Source organism: Coenobita brevimanus, chromosome 93 (genome assembly GCF_032717465.1).
Source record: "Coenobita brevimanus isolate Jiangsu-jjx chromosome 93, ASM3271746v2, whole genome shotgun sequence".
In the NCBI taxonomy this organism is placed as follows: Eukaryota; Metazoa; Arthropoda; class Malacostraca; order Decapoda; family Coenobitidae; genus Coenobita; species Coenobita brevimanus.
In genome coordinates this window covers 20,602,888-20,622,477 of record NC_137046.1, presented here as the reverse complement: position 1 = coordinate 20,622,477, position 19,590 = coordinate 20,602,888, and positions in this window count along the sequence as shown.

Below are 19,590 nucleotides of genomic sequence, written 5' to 3'. Positions count from 1 at the left end.
TGGTCCTGTAGCTAGGTTCCTTCGTCGCCTTTACTTATGCAAAGATTATTTAAAATCATGGTTACACTCCTAAGAAAACACTGTTAGACATGTGAAATTGCTAAATGCAGCATTACACTTTGATAATCATATTTAATCATTACCGTATCATTTTCACACTCACAAATTTTTACAGTAAACCGTAAATGTTGATGACCCCCCCAAAAATAAAAAGGTAAAAATGTGTCAAACATAACCAAAAGAAATATAAGACACCTCATACGAACGATTAGTCATCCAAAAACATCGACAAATATATGAAAGCAGCAGCAACAGTTACTGATTTAAGTTTGCAGCCGACTCTACTCTGCATTGAAATTTCACATACCGGGTAGTTTGTAATAAGGTTTCAAGTCAGAGCCAGCTAAATGTGCACTGAAATCGAGGTTTGGTGAAAACCGTTTGATTTAAGATCAACACAACATGGTGATTTTTTTTTCAGCATTGATTGTTGAGTGAAGACGAAGAGGGGAGCTGCAAGGCTTGGTGGATGAGTTTGGGAGAGTGTGTAAAGAAACGGAATCTAAAAGGTGAATGTAGGAAAAAGTAAAGTGATGGTCTTTGAGAGAGGTGAAGTCAGTGAATGTACAGCGAGGTTGGATGGTGAGGAATTGGAAAATGTGAGTACGTTTAAGTACTTGGGTAGTGTGATGAGTAGAGGATGGAGGTTTGGAGGGTGAAGTGCATGAAAAGGGTACAGCGGGGAAGAAAGGTTGCTGGTTCTTTGAAAGCAGTGAGAAGAAACAGGGAAGTGGGCATGGAGGTAAGAAAGAAGTTGCTACATGACGGTATTGTGATACCAACTCTAACGTATGGAAGTGAAGCTTGGACGTTGTTGGAAGGACACAAATCAAGAGTGAGAGCAGTGGAAATGAGTTATTTAAGAGGAGCCTGTGGAGTCACATGGAGAACCAGGCTGATGAATGAGGATATAAAGAAGCATTGTGGTGTGGATGTGGATGTGATAGGAAGCGTCAGGAGGAACACACTGAGGTGGTTTGGTCATGTGGAGAGGATGGAGGGTGAAAGACTGACGAAGAGAGTGTATGTGAATGAGGTGGAGGAGGGGAGAGGGAGGGGGAGGCCGAGGATGAAATAGAGGGATGGAGTGGAGAGGTAAATGAGAGAGGGGTGTGTGAGTTGGGAGCAGAGCAGTGAAATGGCGGAGGACAGGGCGACGTGGAGGCGATTTGTTTCTGGCCACCTCGAACAGGATTGAGGCGTCTGGCAATAGATAGATAGATAGATAGATTTTAATTCAGATCTTTTGGGGAATGTAGAATTACCTGTAGTTGAATTTCATCATTTATTTTAAATCTGTGCTGTATTTTTTGTGCAAGTGTGCCAGTGATAATAAAAAAAACAAACGAATGAATGATAAAATGAACAAAAAAGAGAAAAAAAAGAGAATATGTCAGAGCAATAAGGAAAAGGTAGAGGTGTGACTGGGAAACCATCAGTGAGCTGGGAAGACAGAGTGGAGGAATACCTAAACTATTAAACAATATTTATATCTTAATATAACTATAGGTAGTTAAATAGAAAACAAAATACCTGTATGTCATTTTCACAGTACTAACATAAATTAAATTTAACAAGTAACACTACAATACCGTACAGAAAGCAGTAGATATTTCTCATAAACTTACCCCTAAGGTTTTCAAGCTGGGGTCGTGTCAGAGAGGGAGGTTACAACAAGGAACGAGGGGAGACACATTTGCACAGTCCTAAGTCTGTGCGATGAATCCCATGTGCAGAGACAAATATTACTTTACCATATTGTTTGCCTGGAAAAGTTCTCTCCTGCATAATGTTTGCAAAGTGTTACCCATTTAGCCATATTTTTTCTTGTTCGCTCATTGGTCCAGCAGCGTCGAAACATAGCAAGTATACATCGAAGCGAGAGGGAGCAAGGCGCCAAGCTTAAACACGTGGCCCCGTCACCCGAATGTAAGACAGACACACACTGAATTACTAGTTACACGAGCCTACCATGGTCCCCTTAAAATCCTGAGGTGGCCCCCTTTGGACCATGGCTCCCAGACTGAGAACCATTGCTCTAGTTGGGATGACTTTCCTTGGTTTTTTCAGCTTCCGAGGGGAATTAAAGCCCTACGGGATGTGTAACCTAAAAAGGGGTTAAGTTTTGATTTGACTTTTCACATCGTTTCCACCCTACTTTCTCTAAAATCCAATTCATTTCTTATTATCCACGTCACTCATAACCAAAAAAAATATATAAAGTCAGAAGGAAGTCTGAACATTGTGAGTCAAAGTGAGGAGGAATATAATACCATGCTGCTCACCTAGGATGGCTAAGTATGTTTCATTGCTCTCCTCTGGACAGTTCCACCTGTTTCAAGAAAGCAGTATGTGGTAAACAGGTGGACGTGCACTGCAGTGTAACGGTTCCATGTTCCCCAAGGTTAATCATTAGTGGGCGATTAACCAGGTTAGGGAGTTAATTTCTAAATATATTGTACATATAACTTTGGCACTCTAAACTTACTAAGGATGCTAACCACTCCAGAGTGATAAGTGTTTCCTATGCAGTTTTTATTATTATTGAGATCAGTTACACTTCAATAATGGTATTGCCACATTTCATTCAAACGCTACCGCATAAAACAATTCAACAACCATCACAATGTATATATAAACGCGTAAATTGACGTTATCAGATAATTTTGTACAGTGCCTGTACTCCACTCTGAATGCAATATATGTTTGCTTGGTTCTTGCCAGTTTCTGTGTGCACCTTACGTTGCCAATGGATAAATTCAGTGAAGTAAATTAGATATTTACTTTTAAATTTGTCTGTGACTGGAGTCATAATTTAGAATTGATAAGTGTGTGTGTGTGTGTGTGTGTGTGTGTGTGTGTGTGTGTGTGTGTGTGTGTGTGTGTGTGTGTGTGTGTGTGTGTGTGTTGACTTGTAAGAAATATTACACAGTGTATTTTTTCTCCTTCAGCAATACATTGTCATGAGTACTGGAGTAGAAACATATCTTATCTGTGAACATCGCTCGTCCTCAGAACTTCATACTCTGTTCAGCATGACTTTGAGCAAAAACTGCTCAAAACCCCCTGCCTTGTGGTCATAGGTTAAGCGGTCCTCCCTCGTTGGAGCTCCTGTGATGTATCCTCATCTCATGTAGCACTCGCCTGATAGTGGTTGCCGATACATTTTACAGGTAAACCTTCACGGATGGCCACCGCATTGGTTAGTAGGGTTGCCACGGCTGTTGCAGTAAATAAGCTGAACATCACTCAGCCTATGTAGTCCTCCTTGGTGGTACTCGTCATAACCGCAATCAGAAAAGAACTTTGAATCCACCAAATGTCTCTTACTACGAAAAAAAAAAAAGTAATATCCTCAATACGAGTACGTTAACAGATTTCCACACCAAAATATGAACACCTACTGTATTTCCCCCCGTTTCCATCTTCTCTCTTCCGAGATCTTTTTCAGCTTGGCGCCGTCCCTTACTTCTTCACCAATTTGCTTCAGTCTTGGTAAAGTTTTTCTTAGTACCAATAGCCCCAGACACTTTTTTCTAATATCAAGTCCTTTTAACTTGACTTTTGAGGGTCAAGCGTCAAGCCATACTAACTACACAAAGTTGTTTGGACACTATATTTTAGTTTTATTTTCGATTTAATTATCTCTGTAGCAGTCTGCACAAAAGTATGTCAGTGTACTGTACCTTTGTATATACAGTCTTACCTTCTCTTGGAAATGTTCGCAACTTGCTTATATTTAATATTTATGTTTACCAGACAACTTCATCTCGCGAACGATCTCTTGAATGAAGGAATGAAAGTAGTCTGCATCTGACAACTCCTGTTTGGAGAAAAAAAAAGTCTCACTATAGGTGATAAAATCGTCTGAAGAAAACACAGATTGACCAACAGACTATGTCATCTAATTCACGAGTGTTTAATCACCACTACAGTACAGCACCAGGAATAATTCACAATCAACACAACAGTATCTCTTTGAGCTTCACAAAACCTTCTCCCGCTGGAACACAACACATTTTCGTCAGCCTATTGTGAAACTGAGAAGAATTTATGGCCGCAGATTTAGGCTTTTGCAGGGTTGTTCTAGGAATGTTTTTTTTTTTTTTTAAGTCGAGTCTTTCTTATTACTGTAATATTTCCCTCAGTGTTTCCTTTTGTTCCTTTACAAAGCTAAATCTAAATAGTGAACCCAAACACACACACACACACACACACACACACACACACACACACACACACACGCACACGCACACACGCATTCTCTCTCTCTCTCTCTCTCTCTCTCACACGCACACATTCTCTCTCTCTCTCGCCACCAAGCTAATTCCTCGATGGATTAATGGATGCATAAATAAACTAATCTTAGAATAAGATCGTTTGATCGTCTTTTCTATACCCTAAAACTCTCTGTACTGTTTGTCAGACTTTTATTTTTCCTCATTTAGACTCCCTCTGATCACAACCATATGAAACCCTTTTCTCTCGCACAAGTAAGGTCTTTGGACCCTACCTAGAGAGCAGCTTCTGTGTCATTTTGCTGCAGCTAAATGGCAGAATCTCAGGCAATATATTTTCGACATTTCATGAACTGAATTTTACTCTCCTTTGAACGAAAAACCATCTGAGGATGCTTTGCTCATTGCGGAAATTATCCTCTTCGGCAAGGAATTACTAGTATATATTCCTTTCTCTCTTCCTTCTAGCTAATGCCAGAAGTAATACTTTGTTTAATCACACCTGTTACAATGCTGTCGCCAGCAGGAAGGTCGCCTTCAAAGAGTACTAAGCGCCAGTATACAGTACCCTGAGTCGTGAACACTTTATAATCCTACAGTGACTCGTATAAATACACGTATGTTCTGCTTACAAAAAAAAAAAAAAAAAAGTAATATATTACAGTTGCTCTAAAATTTCCAGGTCAAAATTTTCCAGTCCCATGTGGCATCCTGAAAAAAAAGAAAAAAAAAAAAAAAACTAACCAAACTTTACTGCTCTCTTTTGTCTCTCTCTTTTTTCCCCCCTCAGATGACTTGTTTTTCTCCTTCCTCTGATAAAGAAGAAAACTTGACGTTGGTCTTATCCTCTGCCTCTGCTTATGATGATTCGTGTGCTATACCTTCATCTCCTCTATTTGACATTCTCATATATTCTATTAAAATTCAACAGATACTTTTTTTCTCTCCCTCAGTGGCCTAAAAATACTAATATGGCGAATGGTACTGATAAGATCCCTCCTTTTTTCTCACTTCACTGTGAATCGCAAGCGGAATAGGTAGCACACATGTGGAGGTGTAGGAGGACTACTGGGCCTTGGGATAGGCTACTGCCCCTGAGATATAGGCCCTGAAGCCTTTGCCCAGAAGTCGGACACATAAAAAAAAAAACACACAGCTGTTCTCCAGTCAGTAGAAGGCGGAAGAGGAGGAAGAAGAGAATGGTTCTGACAGAAAGAGTTTTCTGGCAACCGTGAGCGTCCTGGGGTGCCTAGGAAAAAAATAATTGTATGGCCCTTAGACGTCCAGCAAGAGCAGATTTTTTACAGGGCAGTACGCCTGATTTCAACCCCTCCCCCTATCCACAGAGGGGCAGTCCCCTCAGAAAGTTTTGGCCAATTCCATTATACTCTCCTCGGCCAGTCTTTTACGTAGGAAAGCAACATTTTGCATATGAGGTAAGCGCAATAAAGAGTAGAATTTGAACAAGATTCAATCCCCGAAGAGCCAGCCGCTGGGGAGTACCCAAAAAACTCCAAGTATGCATTGCCAGCTTTTGCTTAGGAAGTTGCGGTTTTGCGTAGTGGGATATGCTTCCATCTGGAGCAGGTTTTAGACAGGCGTGGAGTTCCTGGCTTCCCATGGACGAGGAACACTTTTTTTTGTTTTGTTTTACTTTGGAACAGGATACTTTGAACAGTGGAACACTTACACTCGGATCAGGTTTTAGGGAGGGGTGGTTCCCAGAAGGCCACACCTCATGACAGGTGACCCCTGGGAATCCGAGCAACACTGATATGCACGGTTATTTTCCTTTATTTATTTACTTTTTTACCTAAAAAACAAAAACAAAAAAATCATAATGGTACACTTCCACTGAGACAACATTTTAGGCATGGTGCAATCCTTTTTACTTATAATACCTCAAGAGTTCGGTTTGTCATTCCCCAACTTAACACAATCTTCCACAGAGCCCAACCCATTATCCTCAACCAGATGAAATTCAATTTATCATAAAAAATTCAACACGCATTTTTTTCTCACACTTTGCCTTGGAAAGGTCACATTATGTTGCCAGGAAAAAAAAAAAGGTAGTTTCTTAAGCCTATGTCCCACTGTCAGGAACTTTCCCACGCCACGCCACGATCTTTATGTCTTTGTGTGTCACCGCATGTCGTCATGAGTAACGTAGCTTGACTGAGCGATGACATAGCGCTGACGTGGAGAACTTGGTCAAATTTCGCGGTTCTTGGCGCGCTTCGACAGTTTTTGGGATGTTCAAAAATTGTTGGCGTGGGCGCCAACAAGGAGGAGAACGTGACATGTCGTGACGGTAACGTCACTTGTCTTAGCTGTGAATTATCGTGTCTTAGCATGTCTTAGCTTGTCGTAGGTTGTCGTAGCTTGTTGCTTGGTGTGACTTGACGTGTCATAGGAATAACTTGGAGATCGGATCCTGATGACCTTCATATCCTCGGCACCCAAATGTATTGGAAGATTCTCGTACTCCCAGAACCTTGGTCACCTCAGTAGCCATGGTGCTGTCCTGTAGGCCCTCTTCTTCTCTGCCTTCTTTTGTTTCTTTGTTGTTGCACGTAAATGGCGAGGTTCAATCGCAACTGCTGGTCTGCCAGGTCGCTCTGCATGAACAAGAACACCTCGTCAGGAGTCAGTAATCCATCACTTCTGCTAGAGCCACTTGGCAACTGACACCTGCCTACACTTCACCCTCATGTATAAAGCCTCGCACCGAAGATCTTGGCCATCGTTGTGCATCATCATATGTCCTGATAATCTTAGAGGTGACTTAGCGGTAACTTAGCGGTTCTGTATCGTGTCGTAACTGGTCGTAGCGTGTCGTGGCGATGTCATGGGGTGACGTGGAGTCAAAGTGACGGTTATTTTTTAACTGAGGGATGATCGTGGTGTGTCGTCAGGATAACGTGATGCTTCCGTAGGGTGTTGTGGGATGTCATAGCAATGTCTTTGTGTGTCTTAGCACTAACGTGACTGTCATGAAATGGCCTTTTAGGCCTACCGTTTGAGGTATGATCGTGGCATTTCATCAAGATCATATCTCGAGGGAAAGATCATGGTGATCGGGGCCGTTCTCGAAGATGAACTTGAATATGGGACACGTGCTTAACTCTGTGCATTCTTTAATCTCGTCCACTTCCCAGTTTTGTATGGGGGAGATATTCTCCTCTGTTTGGAGCATACCTCTTAAAGGGTTGGTGCAGGGAGCTGTTCACTGTAAATGTATTGTACAGTGCTTATAAATGGTCGAAGGCTTTTCATTCTGCTCATCCTTCTTCATCTCTCTGTTTCTCTCCAACCCCGTTTTCATTATAGCAGTGTTGCAGCTCTCTCTCTCTCTCTCTCTCTCTCTCTCTCTCTCTCAAAACACTAATCCACACACGTTGCACTCCAATCACCACTTAATATTTGCATACTATTCAGCTTTCTGGGTTTTCATTCATGCTTTGTAGCCGTTCTTGTGTACAGTCATGAGAAAAACTATCGTTACCCCTAGGAAAGTTCGATGTGAAACGAACGTTAGCTGGGGCTATGTGGGCGGGTCCTTGCTGTTCGCCCCTCCCCTATCTAGTGTTGCCATATCACAATCCCATTTCAAGAGCTGGAATAATGAGCAAGAATGAGCCATATGGAGGGGAAGTATATAGGACGTGTTTGCGTTACCCTGAGTGTCCCACCGGGGATTAGTAATGAAACTCGGCACGTTTATTATTTTCCTACTATTCAACACCTATTATCTACAGAATACAACAAATAAATTATTTTTAAGTGCAGTAAATCTATAGGCATCGACTGTTTTTCTTTTTCTTTTTTTTATGATAGTGTAGCGGGGGTGCACAAGTTCGTTTGTTTGCTTTAGATGGGTGGTTAAATGCTTCAGATGGATGCTTCAGTCAGTGGCATCCATGCGTCGACGTCTAGAGGCTGTTTTGGAAGCAGGGGAGGGGGTATACAAACTATTAAAGCAATGAGACTGAACACATGTTACTATTTTCCTTCTACCCAACATTTATTATATGTAGAAAGCAATACATATTATTTCACTGAAATTTATTAACTTGGCTTGTATCGGCTGAAAGACTATCATACGTCTGGCATGGGTGCACATACTCATTGCCCGTCTACATGTGCGTTGCCGACTCTGCACCATTCTGTTATAATTTAATTTAATGAATTTTGTGCCGGATAATAAAACGTATTTCCTCTATGCACAGATGCCAAACGATCTAATTAGCCTTTTTTTTTATTTTTTTTTTTTTTTTTTTTTTTCCTCCAGCACATATTCTGCTATCTGAGTCTCACATAACCAACATGACGGGTTTTCGGAACATATTTTCCTTGTCCCTTCATTCCACAACACTTAGTCGTTGTGTCATAGTGCATAGCTCTGAACGGTAACGATAGTTTTTCTTATGGCTGTACGTGACCTAATTACCTTACCTAAGGTCTAGGGGGGCGCGGTAGCACTGTGGTAGCGCGCTGGACTTGTGATCATTCGAGCCTCGCCCGGGCTGCCGTGCCGGGAGGGGTAGCTCCCTCCTGTAACCCTAGCGGGGCTTTATAGTCCAATACAGGGCTTAGCTCGGGGGAACTCCATTTCTCCCATTACCTAAGGTCTCTAGTAAAGCACTATGTAAGCAGACTTTGAACTAGGCTAAACCTTAGGAATGGGAAATAGGTCACGAACACTCTACTTAGAACACACTTTCATACTACTGGTTTACAAGGGGTTGCATACAAGTGGTTGCAACTATTTCTGATATCAAGAAAATCCCTTCACTCATCACACTCAGCAACTGCATGTCCCAGTGCCCCAGTGCTTCCCTTTATCACTCTATAATTCATTCCATTCACCACTCTGGTGTTCTCACTTTCATTCAAACTAGGGCACATAGTTCACCAATCATTTCTTGAATCATTCCAGCTCTCAAAGGATAGTCTCCAAAAACAATCATCACAACATTGGGGAACAATGACGTGAATAATCGTTTTGAAATATATTGGTGCTAAATACCCAAAGTCTCAAATGCTGCCTAGCCAGCTTGGTACAGTCCAATATCTTTGTCTTCATAGGAGGTTGGGGACCCTTTGCTCACGTTCTCGGCGCGACCGTTTAGAATATATATTGCCTTAGAAATTGGATTATGGAAGGAGGATGAGCAGTGTAACACCAGAAACAAACAAAAGATTGTGTTGATAACAGAATGATGAGAGAAATACCAAGAAGGAAGCGAAGGAATAATGATGATTATACAGTGATAAGACTACTATCAAAAACAAAGAAAAGGGGTAATGTTGATAATAACATGATGGGAGGAATACCGGGAGTGAAGAGAAAGATTAAAATCGACAAGAATGATGAAAGGAAAACCAATAACAAAGAGAATGAATCATGCAGAATAGGGAAGGCAGCTCGGGCTAACAAGATAGAACGGAGATAAGTGGTAATGTGATGAGGGAGTTTGAAGGTATTCATGTCTTAGCCACTCTGAATGATCTCTGGGGCTTGGTGTATGGAAATAAATGAAATACATCGTTTGTTTTTGAATAGATATTTTGCATGAAGAAGCCTATCTTGGAGCACACGTAAAATGTAACACTGAAAAAAATAATAGATGTAAAAGATGAACCGAGCAGTTAAGTAAATAGCATTTTATATTTCCCTCATCTCATCCCCCAACTCTAACGCCTACTTTTAATATATTTTTTGTCTTCATCAGATTTTACTTCCATAATGATAATTTTTCTTAAGCTGCCTTACTGACTGAATGCATAAACTATAGCATCATCAAGGAAGCCCTGCTCTTGAGCAAGGAGTGATACTGTGGGTCTGCCATACCGCGAATCTGATGTCAAGAACTTTTATTTAACAGAGATGGGGTAACTTTGTCCATAATCGTGTGTCTTTCACCCATCTTTAACCTGTCGATCCACTGTGAATACTTGGGCCTTAAATGACATGGACTGCTGTAACTTAGCCACGAATCCCTTCACCTCATGAAGGATGATACTGTACAGAGTGCTTGCGTTTTTCTCTGCAAGTGACTTTTCCAAAAGAGAGTCGGCAAAATACTGACCTTCCGTCGGGATTATGGAAACAGTTGTGCAGAAAGGAAAGTGACGGAAGAGGAAGACCATTACGCAGTATTGAGGTGGAACAAGCGATATGCCGTGTGAAGTGGAACATTCTAGGTGCTGTGTAAGGCGCAGGATAGTTATTGGAACAAGAGGGGTGCCGTGTAGGGCGGTAGATAGAGTAAAAGAGGTGCCACATGTGATGAAACAAGCGAGGTGCTGTTAAAGGTGAGGGAAGTGAACATGGGACGTGTCATCTTGTATAGGGTAGAACATGGAACAAGAGAGGTGCCATGTAATGCAGACAAGAGGGGTGCTATATAAAGTGGAACACGCGAGGTGCCATGTAAGGCGGGGGCCGAGTTAACCATCATTTACTCCATCAAGGACGTAATCCAGGTGGCCAGGTCTTCTCTTTAAACATTCACTTGAAATTTTCTCTCAATAACTGCTGGAAATTGTTGGTCCTCTTTGCTGGCCGAATGGTGTTTCTATTAGGGCGAGGGAGATAACGGCGTGGCTTGGTAGTCTTGGTTCAAGGTGCCTTCATAACGTGCACAGCAACAGTTGTAGTAACAGTCGCTTAACCCCCACAGACCAATAAAGTTCTTATACTTTGACATGCTCAGGCAATTATAATCACCTTACTAGATACTTAAGAGGATAAATAAAGTCTTTATTAGCTGCATCTTTACTAATGGCTCTCTAAAATGGAATAAAATCGCCTGGTGGCAAAAAGGATGAAACAGTTGACGTGTTCTGGATGAACATTTAAAGAACCCCACCATGTCATTTTTTACTGATTTAACTGTACATATGGTAGGATTATATTTCTTATGTTGTCTATTTAGGTAATCTAATCAACAACATTTTCTACTCCACATGCGACACGAGTATTTTTCACAGAGGAGACCCCCTCCCCTCCTTTTTCTCTCTCTCTCTCTCTCTCTCTCTCTCTCTCTCTCTCTCTCTCTCTCTCTCTCTCTCTTTCTGTGTTCCTTCCACTGGTCACTTCATCACTGTTTCTAAAATCAAGAGATTCCCATCACCATTCTACTCAGCAACTCGATGTCCCAGTGTCTCAGTGCTTTCCTTTATCACTCTACCACCCATTCCATTCACTCCTCTGGTGTTCTCGTTTTCAGTCAGACTAGGCCACACCGTTCACTAATCATTTTCTAATCATTCCATCTCTCAAGGGATAGTCTCCAAAAATATTCACAACAACACTGCTGAACGATGACACAAATATAAATAATCGTTTTCAAATAATATTGTGCTAAACAACCAAATTCTCGACTATTGCGTATCCAGCTCGGTACAGCCCATTATCTCTAACTTCACAGGAGGTTGGGGACCCTTAGCTCACGTTCTCGGCGCGACCCTTTGGAATTCGCATTGTCTTAGAAACTGGATTATGGAAAAAGGATAAGTAGTGGAATATCCGAAACCAAGAAAAAGGCAGTGTTGATAGTAGAATGATGAAAAAATACGAAAAACGAAGATAAAGAATATTGATGATAATCGTTTGATGAGATAACTACCTAAAACAAAGAAAAAGGATAATGTTGATAACATGATGGGAGGTGTCACGAATTCGCGCGAGCGTATTTATATAATTTCGTGACATTGTACTGTTATGAGAAAACCACGACCTCTAGTGAAATTCCCACTGGCCATCACTCAGTCCTCGTATTCACTTCGATCGAGATGGTTTTCAGAACATTTGTCACTGTTTCACAAGTGACCATTCTTATCCACAATATTAGTTCTTTCACTGAGTGATTTATTGTGAGCCTATATCGTTCACCTTCTTTCCGTTGACCGTTGAACTTAGGCCACACCTACTTCCTGCGAATACGACCAGCTCATACCCCCCTTCCGGCCCTCCGGGTTTGAAGTTAGTCAGCTCGGGATCGTCGTGAGAATAGGATTGTTTTGTGCCTAGCATAGAGCAGCGTCTCTGTTGTACAGCGAATTCCTGAATCTCCACCTAGACGGTGATTGGTGAAGCGGGCTTGAAGCGAATAGCAGCGTTGGTGTTCATCACAGGCGCCCAGACTTTCGTTTCGGCTTCCCTCCACTGACCAGTATTTCTGTTCGTTTTTCTAGGCTTAAGTTTAATTAGGTTTTGAATGAACGAGTGAGTGTATTCTCTTGTTATTTGAATTCATGAGTCCCCTAGCGACCACGAAATTCCCCTTTTGAATTTATTTTGAGATTCATATAACGTAAATTTATTTTATTGTAATCAATAAATTTACAGTTCTTTTCTTTGAGCTTAATGTAAATAGACTCGTGTTTTATTTCTCCACATTAAGCTTATTTTAGTTGCCGCTCCTAGTTTGCACAAACTCTTTACAATATTCATAACTGGTAATTAGGCCAGTTCTTTTGTATCAAATTTAAATCCGTTGTGCCAGCCAGGAGTTAAGCACCGGCAAGAACCTGGTTATTATTATTAGCATTAGTTATTGATTGTCAGGGGTGGGGTCACTTTCTCGAGTGGCTAACAGTGCTACAAACAGCACACGTGAGTAATTAGTCTCTGCTGTGTACTGTTGAGAAAGTTCATAAATTCTCGTCCTTAGAGAATCCGCGAAGTAAGCCGGCATAAAGTAAAACTTACTGCTTGATTTTCACAAGTTAATTCCTTGTCTCTCTTTCAAGCAACATCCGGCATTTATAATTCGTAATTTCACATCCCCCCGTGACAGGAGGAATACTAGAAACGAAAAGAAATTTTAATGTTGACGAGAATGATGAGATGAAAACCAATAACGAAGAGAAAGTATAATGTTGAATAGCATGTGAGGGAAGGCAACTCTGGCTAACAAGAAGGAATGGAGATAGGTGGTGATGGAGGTGAGTGAGAAGCCTGAAAGTAGTCTTGTCATGGCCACCCTGAATGAACTCTGGGGCTTGGTGACTAGCAGTAAACATAACAGAATAAGTTCGTTTTTCAGTGAGCCTACCCCTAGAGCACAGTTAAAATGTAAAGACTGAAAAATCATTAATAAACGTAAAAGAAGAAGAATTGCGTGTTTGTTACAATTTTCTTTAATTTACTCTCATTCCATCCCTCTACTCCAACCCATATTTATAATAAATATTTATTCTTTATAAAATTGTAGCACTACAAGAATAATAATTTCTTTATTTGGTCTGCGTACTGAATGCATAAAAAATTGCTTCATTCAAGAAGCCCTTCTCTTAGACATGGAAGGAGAATGTGGACCTTACACATCGTGAAGCTGAGAGGCAAGAACCTTTAACAAACAGAGGTGGTGTAACTTTCCCCATTATCGTGTATCTTTCGCCCATCTTTAACCCGTTTATCCACTGTGAGTACTTCGGCCTTAAATGACGGACTGCTGTAAATGAGCTACAGTCCCTATAACTCATAAGGTATGATATCGGATAGGATGCTTAGTTTTCATAGCAAGTGACATAAGCTATTTACAAATCGTTCGTCAGAATTATGAAAACAGCTGTGCAAAAAGAAGAGGTGGCGCATGACGAAGGGCATGATGCATAATCAAGATGGAACATGCTGGATGATGCGTAAGAACTGAGGATGTACAAGTGAGGTACCGTGGAAGGTGGAACGAGTGAGATGTCGTGCAAGGCGGGAGGTGAAGCAAGTGGGGTACCTTAAAATGTGGTAGGTGGAGCAAGCAAGGTGCCATGGAAGTGGAACACGAGAGGTGCCGTATGAGATGAAATAAGCGAGGTGCTATACTAGTGTGATGTGGAATAGGCCTGGTGCCAGACAGAGTGGAACACGCAAGGCGCCATGTGAGGTTGGGGGCGAGTTAACCAATGCATTTACTCCACCAAGCACGTAGTCCAGGTGCCGAGGTCTTGTCTTCTAAACACACACTTGAAAATTTCCCTCAGTGACTGCTGGAAATTTATGGTTCTCTTTGCCGGCCGAAAAGGCGTTTTTATCCGGGCGAGGAAGGCAACGGTGCGGACCGGTCTTGGTTTAAGATATTTTCATAACGTGCACGTCAACAATTGTAGTAACAGTTGCTTATCCGCTTCAGCCCGATATCGTACTTATATTCTGGCATGCTCAGACGATTATATTCACCTTGGTAGATTCTACAGAGGTTAGATAAAGCCTTCCTTAGCTGCTTCTCCACTAATGACTCTCTAAACATATTAAAATAGCCGTTGACGGTAAGGATAAAATAATAATTATGTATTCTGGCTGAATATCAAAAGGGCTCCAGCATAAGTGATTCCCTACTATTTTAACTGTCACATGATCAATGTAAACGGTATTCCCTATTGTACTATATCTTTAGGTAATCTAATCAAATCCCTACCACAGCTGATGTTTCTAACTTTACTATAATAATCTAATCTCACTTCCAACACAAGTAGGTTTCCTCGAGAATTCCCTTCCTCCCATCTCTCTCTCTCTCTCTCTCTCTCTCTCTCTCTCTCTCTCTCGTTCTGCACATCACTTCGGCGTTTTTTATTTTCCTATAAATAATTTTTAAGCCGTTTGCAGAAGAGGACAATACTATTGCCCTAAACCCTATTCTTCTTTCTTCATAAATAGCACAATATCCTAGTTTTCATCGATTATATTAAATGAGTATTTGAATATTATATATGGCAATAGATCTTGAGATGAGCTGAATCTGGTACACTATAGTGCCTTCACCCATCGTAATAAAGTATGAAAATACAAGTAGGTGCCTTTACCAGTCACATCAACAGAAATGCAAGCAGTCATCTTCTTCAGATAACAGTAAGTTATGAGCAAACTCTAAACATAATTCTTTAGTACTGTACTTCTACCAACACTTTCCAGCATATTCACATCAACACTACTATGTTCTTTAACTTCCTCTTTTTCTGTTATTCTGTCTCACCATGTAACTCCACATACGCTTCTCATATGGCTCAGTTCCACTTCTTTCATTCTTTACTCGTGTCCTTCCAACAGACTCCAAGCTTCACATCGATAAGTTGAGTAAAGGATCACAGTATCTTCGTCCAACGACTTCTTTATGTTCATGATCACATCACAGTCATTGTGTAAAAGAGAGTACACGAAATTACTTTGAGTATCATAAAATTGTTTGATTATTATTCATTTCATTCATCGCAAAAGATGTCTTATCCAGTTAAGTGAAGCAAATATGTTGAGTGGCAGCTATAAAGTATGAAGGAGTTTTGTGACAACAACAACAAAAAAGTTAGTTCAAAAAGTTTGGGCCCAGTAAACTCCACACTCCTGCTACTCAGTTTTGGATTTGGATGCCGCTGTATCCTTTACTCTCACCTAATACATTATTGTTGTAGTCGTTGTCATTGGTGTTGTGGCCCCAGGCATAATACAGACACATTCCTATCAGAATATCGCCACAAGACACATCCATTTGTAACACTAAATGACCTACCTAAATCTAAGCAATGCACACCAATCAAAACGCTATAGAAAACAAGTTATAAAGGAAGTAGAAATAGGTAAGTGGAAGAGTGTAAGTAAAATGAGGCGTGAACAAAACCCAAGATGGAAGAAATGAATAGAAAAGATCATGTATGTGAAATCAAGCGTGAATAAAACCAAAGATGGAAGAAATGAATCAAAAAGATCATGTATGTGAAATCAGGCGTGAACAAAACACAATATGGAAGAAATGAGTCGACAAAATAATTAGAACTAATTATACAGAAAACAAGTTCGGTACCGAATACACCGGTTCGAAGGCAAACTAGTCTCACATGCATAGGCTCAAGATAAGTAAGGGATTCTATATCAAGTGGGAGTCGCCAGTCCGTGACTGGCAACATGCTCAATATTTCCTCAGTTCTCGTCACGCAAACAGATGCAAGGAGTGAGTCCAGTACGAGGACCCTAAAAAACAAACACGTAAGACCGTCCGTACAATCTCGTAATGTTACCTCACGTTTCATGGAGATATAACGGAAATGTGAATGAAGATGATGAAAAATATGAAAAATGTGGGCGAACTCCACAAGTTTACTTACGAGCCGTAAGTTGTGCATTTGACTGTTTACTGATTATTTGGAAGTGTGAAAAATAGAACTGGCACATGCTACGTCACTGACTACTCATCAACAATGAGGCTTTTGTGCCATAACTGTACAATTTACTGGCACTATCATTACTGCGTTATAGATGTTACTTGCAATTATACAAAACATTTCCCGCCGAGATTCTGATTGGCTGGAGGTGTTTGTTCGATTTCGTTTTTGCTTAAACCAATACTCTCTTTATTATCAGATGTGATGCTGAGTTTTTCGACAATACAATCGCCAAAAGAAATATGAAATCCGTTATATATTTAACAACAATGAAATTTTCGTAGGAAGATAGAGGTATGAGGCAACTAAGTATTATAACACAGTCCAAACTAAGGTCAGCATTCGAACAATTCCTTTACATCTCTGGCATCCCGAAATATAACAGAAAAGTAAGGAAATCTGCTTAATCTAAGCTTTGGTATAGCAAACATTTCATTTATAAGATCAGTCTGCACCCTTAAATCGTGCCACAACTCTGAATAATTAAAAATTCTAATGAAAAGGTGAATTCTGTGGGGAGGGAGGAAGCTCAATCGAACAACCACTGAGCGACAGCTGAGTGAAGACTGGCTATTTAAACTTCAAAGATACCTTTACCTGACTGGTTATCGGAATGTAATAAGGGATATACCCTTACACGTACAAATTATATTTTCTATTTTACTCTATAGATATTTGATTACTTGATTAATATTATAAAGTATGAGGATGAGAAAGATGCAGAAAATTTTGTTCCCCCTGAACTTCTTTATGAAGTGATAGGCAGTACCATTCCTTTCATTTTACTTCATATTCAGTGCAAGTCCTATGCTTCCATGTTTAAAACGTAAGATATCTTTTTGTTAACTGTTTACCAAAATTCAGTACAAGGTATTTCCACTTAGTACTACTCGTGAATTTAATAACAAATTGTTAAGAAGCGGAATTTGCCAGCTAGGTAGTCGAAAAGATTCTTGACGTTTCCCGATGATTACCGTAGGTTCCGGTACGAGTCACAGTTGCCAGTTTGCCTGCTGTTTGTGAGCATAATTGTTTTGTAAGTTATACATAAATTTTGTGCTCTTTTTCTTTACAATGTTTAATTTTGTGCTCTTTTTCTTTACAATGTTTATGTGATTGCTTGTTAAAATATGTAATTTAAGTTGAGTTTGTATGCTAAATAATTTACGGTGTTATATAATCTAAGGAAACTCTGGCATGTTTTGATGTCTCGTAGTTGGTAACTGTTAACTGTCGCACCGTCGAGTTTGTGCTAGAAGTTTCGCTGGTAATGTAAATTTATATAAGGATGGGAGACCAGAGCAAGTTCAGTCGGTTTTCAGTTCAGTCTGAGTGTTGTGCAGTGTCAGTACTTGTGAAAATACTGAAGTGTTGTCAAGCATTAAGTTTGTAAAGTTTGTATAGGTCCAGTGCTTGTGAGAATAGTGAGGTGAAATTGAAAAGCATTAAAGGTAATTATCTGGAAAATAAAGACAGTGAACTTAAGAAGCCAGTGTTTATCTACAATGTTTCAGCTGATCTTGTGTACTGCACACCTGAAGGCTAACTATAGGAAGAACAACTCACTGAACAATGTCCTTCTTGTACTGAGCTACTGCTGTTGGAGCCTGTGACAGTGTGGGACAGGGACATAACACTGGTGTCAGGAGTGTGGATTATTAAGGGCTGCAGTGAGGCTAACCTTCGGCATGAAAGCATACGGTGTGCAGACAAGGTCTCAAACTGGGCAGGAGGAGGAAATATCCCTGGCGACAATTGTGAAGCTATTACAGGCACAGAAGAAAGAACTCAAAGAACAATTACAGGACCAGAATGAAGGACAGAAAGAACTCCAAGAACAATTACAGGCCCAAAATGAAGAACAGAAAGAGTTCAGGAATGAAATCAAAGAACAATTGCAGGCACAGAATGAAGAATAGAAAGAACGATATGAACAGCTTCAGGAGGCATTACAGGAGCAATGGAGGGAAGTACAACTGAGGGTGCAAGGACAGCTAGATGCATTCGTGGGGGATATGAAGGAAGAACAGCAACAGCATAAGGAGGAAGCAGGTGCCAAGCTATAGCAGCAGAAGTATAAGGTAAGCAATAACGTGATGGAGTGTAAACAGTATGTAGACAACCAGCTAAAGATTAGTGAGGGAATAGTGGCGGAGTGCAGACAGCATGTACATAACCAGTTGAAGCATGTAGTTGACCATGTGAAGATAATTAGTGAGAAAATTGAGGCTGTAGAGAAATACTGCACTGAGGAGCCTCAGGTTAGTGTACAGGAAACATATGAAATGAATGGACAGTGTATGGTGAATCTTGACAGATCCTAGACATCTAAAGGTAGCATTATAGGGTTGAATAATCAGAAAGCAGTTTTAAGTCCTAGCTTTAATCATTATGTCCCAGTTTTTAGGCCCCAAAGCAGTGAAGTGCATGGTTATAATGGGGGTCCAGATAAAAAGAAACCTCAGGAATTTGATGGTAAAGTATCTTGGGAAGCTTACCGTGCACAGCTTTAGTTACCATCGGATCAAAATGGTTGGGATGATAGGCAGAAGGCAGTTAGCTTGCTACTAACCTTAAAGGTGCTGCAGTGGAAATTAGGGGCCAGATGTCAGTGATGGAGAGGAACAGGTATCAGTCCCTAGTAAAAGTGCTGGAGCACAGATATGGAACCATGTACCAGACTGAGGTTTACAGAGCAAGATTCTGGAGCCATGTACAGGCCTGAGGAGAATCCCTACAGCAGCTTGTTCATGACCTGGAGAGGATGGCATATAAGGCATACCCTGGAGCTGCACCTAACTTGTTGGCTATTCTTCTGAGGGACCAGTTCATCGATGCTCTTGATAGTGCAGAGTTGAAAGTGCAATTGAAGCAGGCACAACACAGACGCATGCAAGAAGCACTAGCCAGGGCTCTAGAGTTTGAGTCCTATGTCACATCTAGTACATCCACTTTTCAGACAGGTCATAGTGCAGGATTCAAGGCAAGAGAGGTGCAGGTATGGGAAGTTGAAAATTTTGAAGGAAGGTGCTGGTACTGTGAAAAGCCAGGACATCGGAAAGTGGATTGCAATAAGTGGAAGAAAGAACAGGAGAAGATCAGAGGAGGTTGCTGATTCTGCGGGAAACTGGAA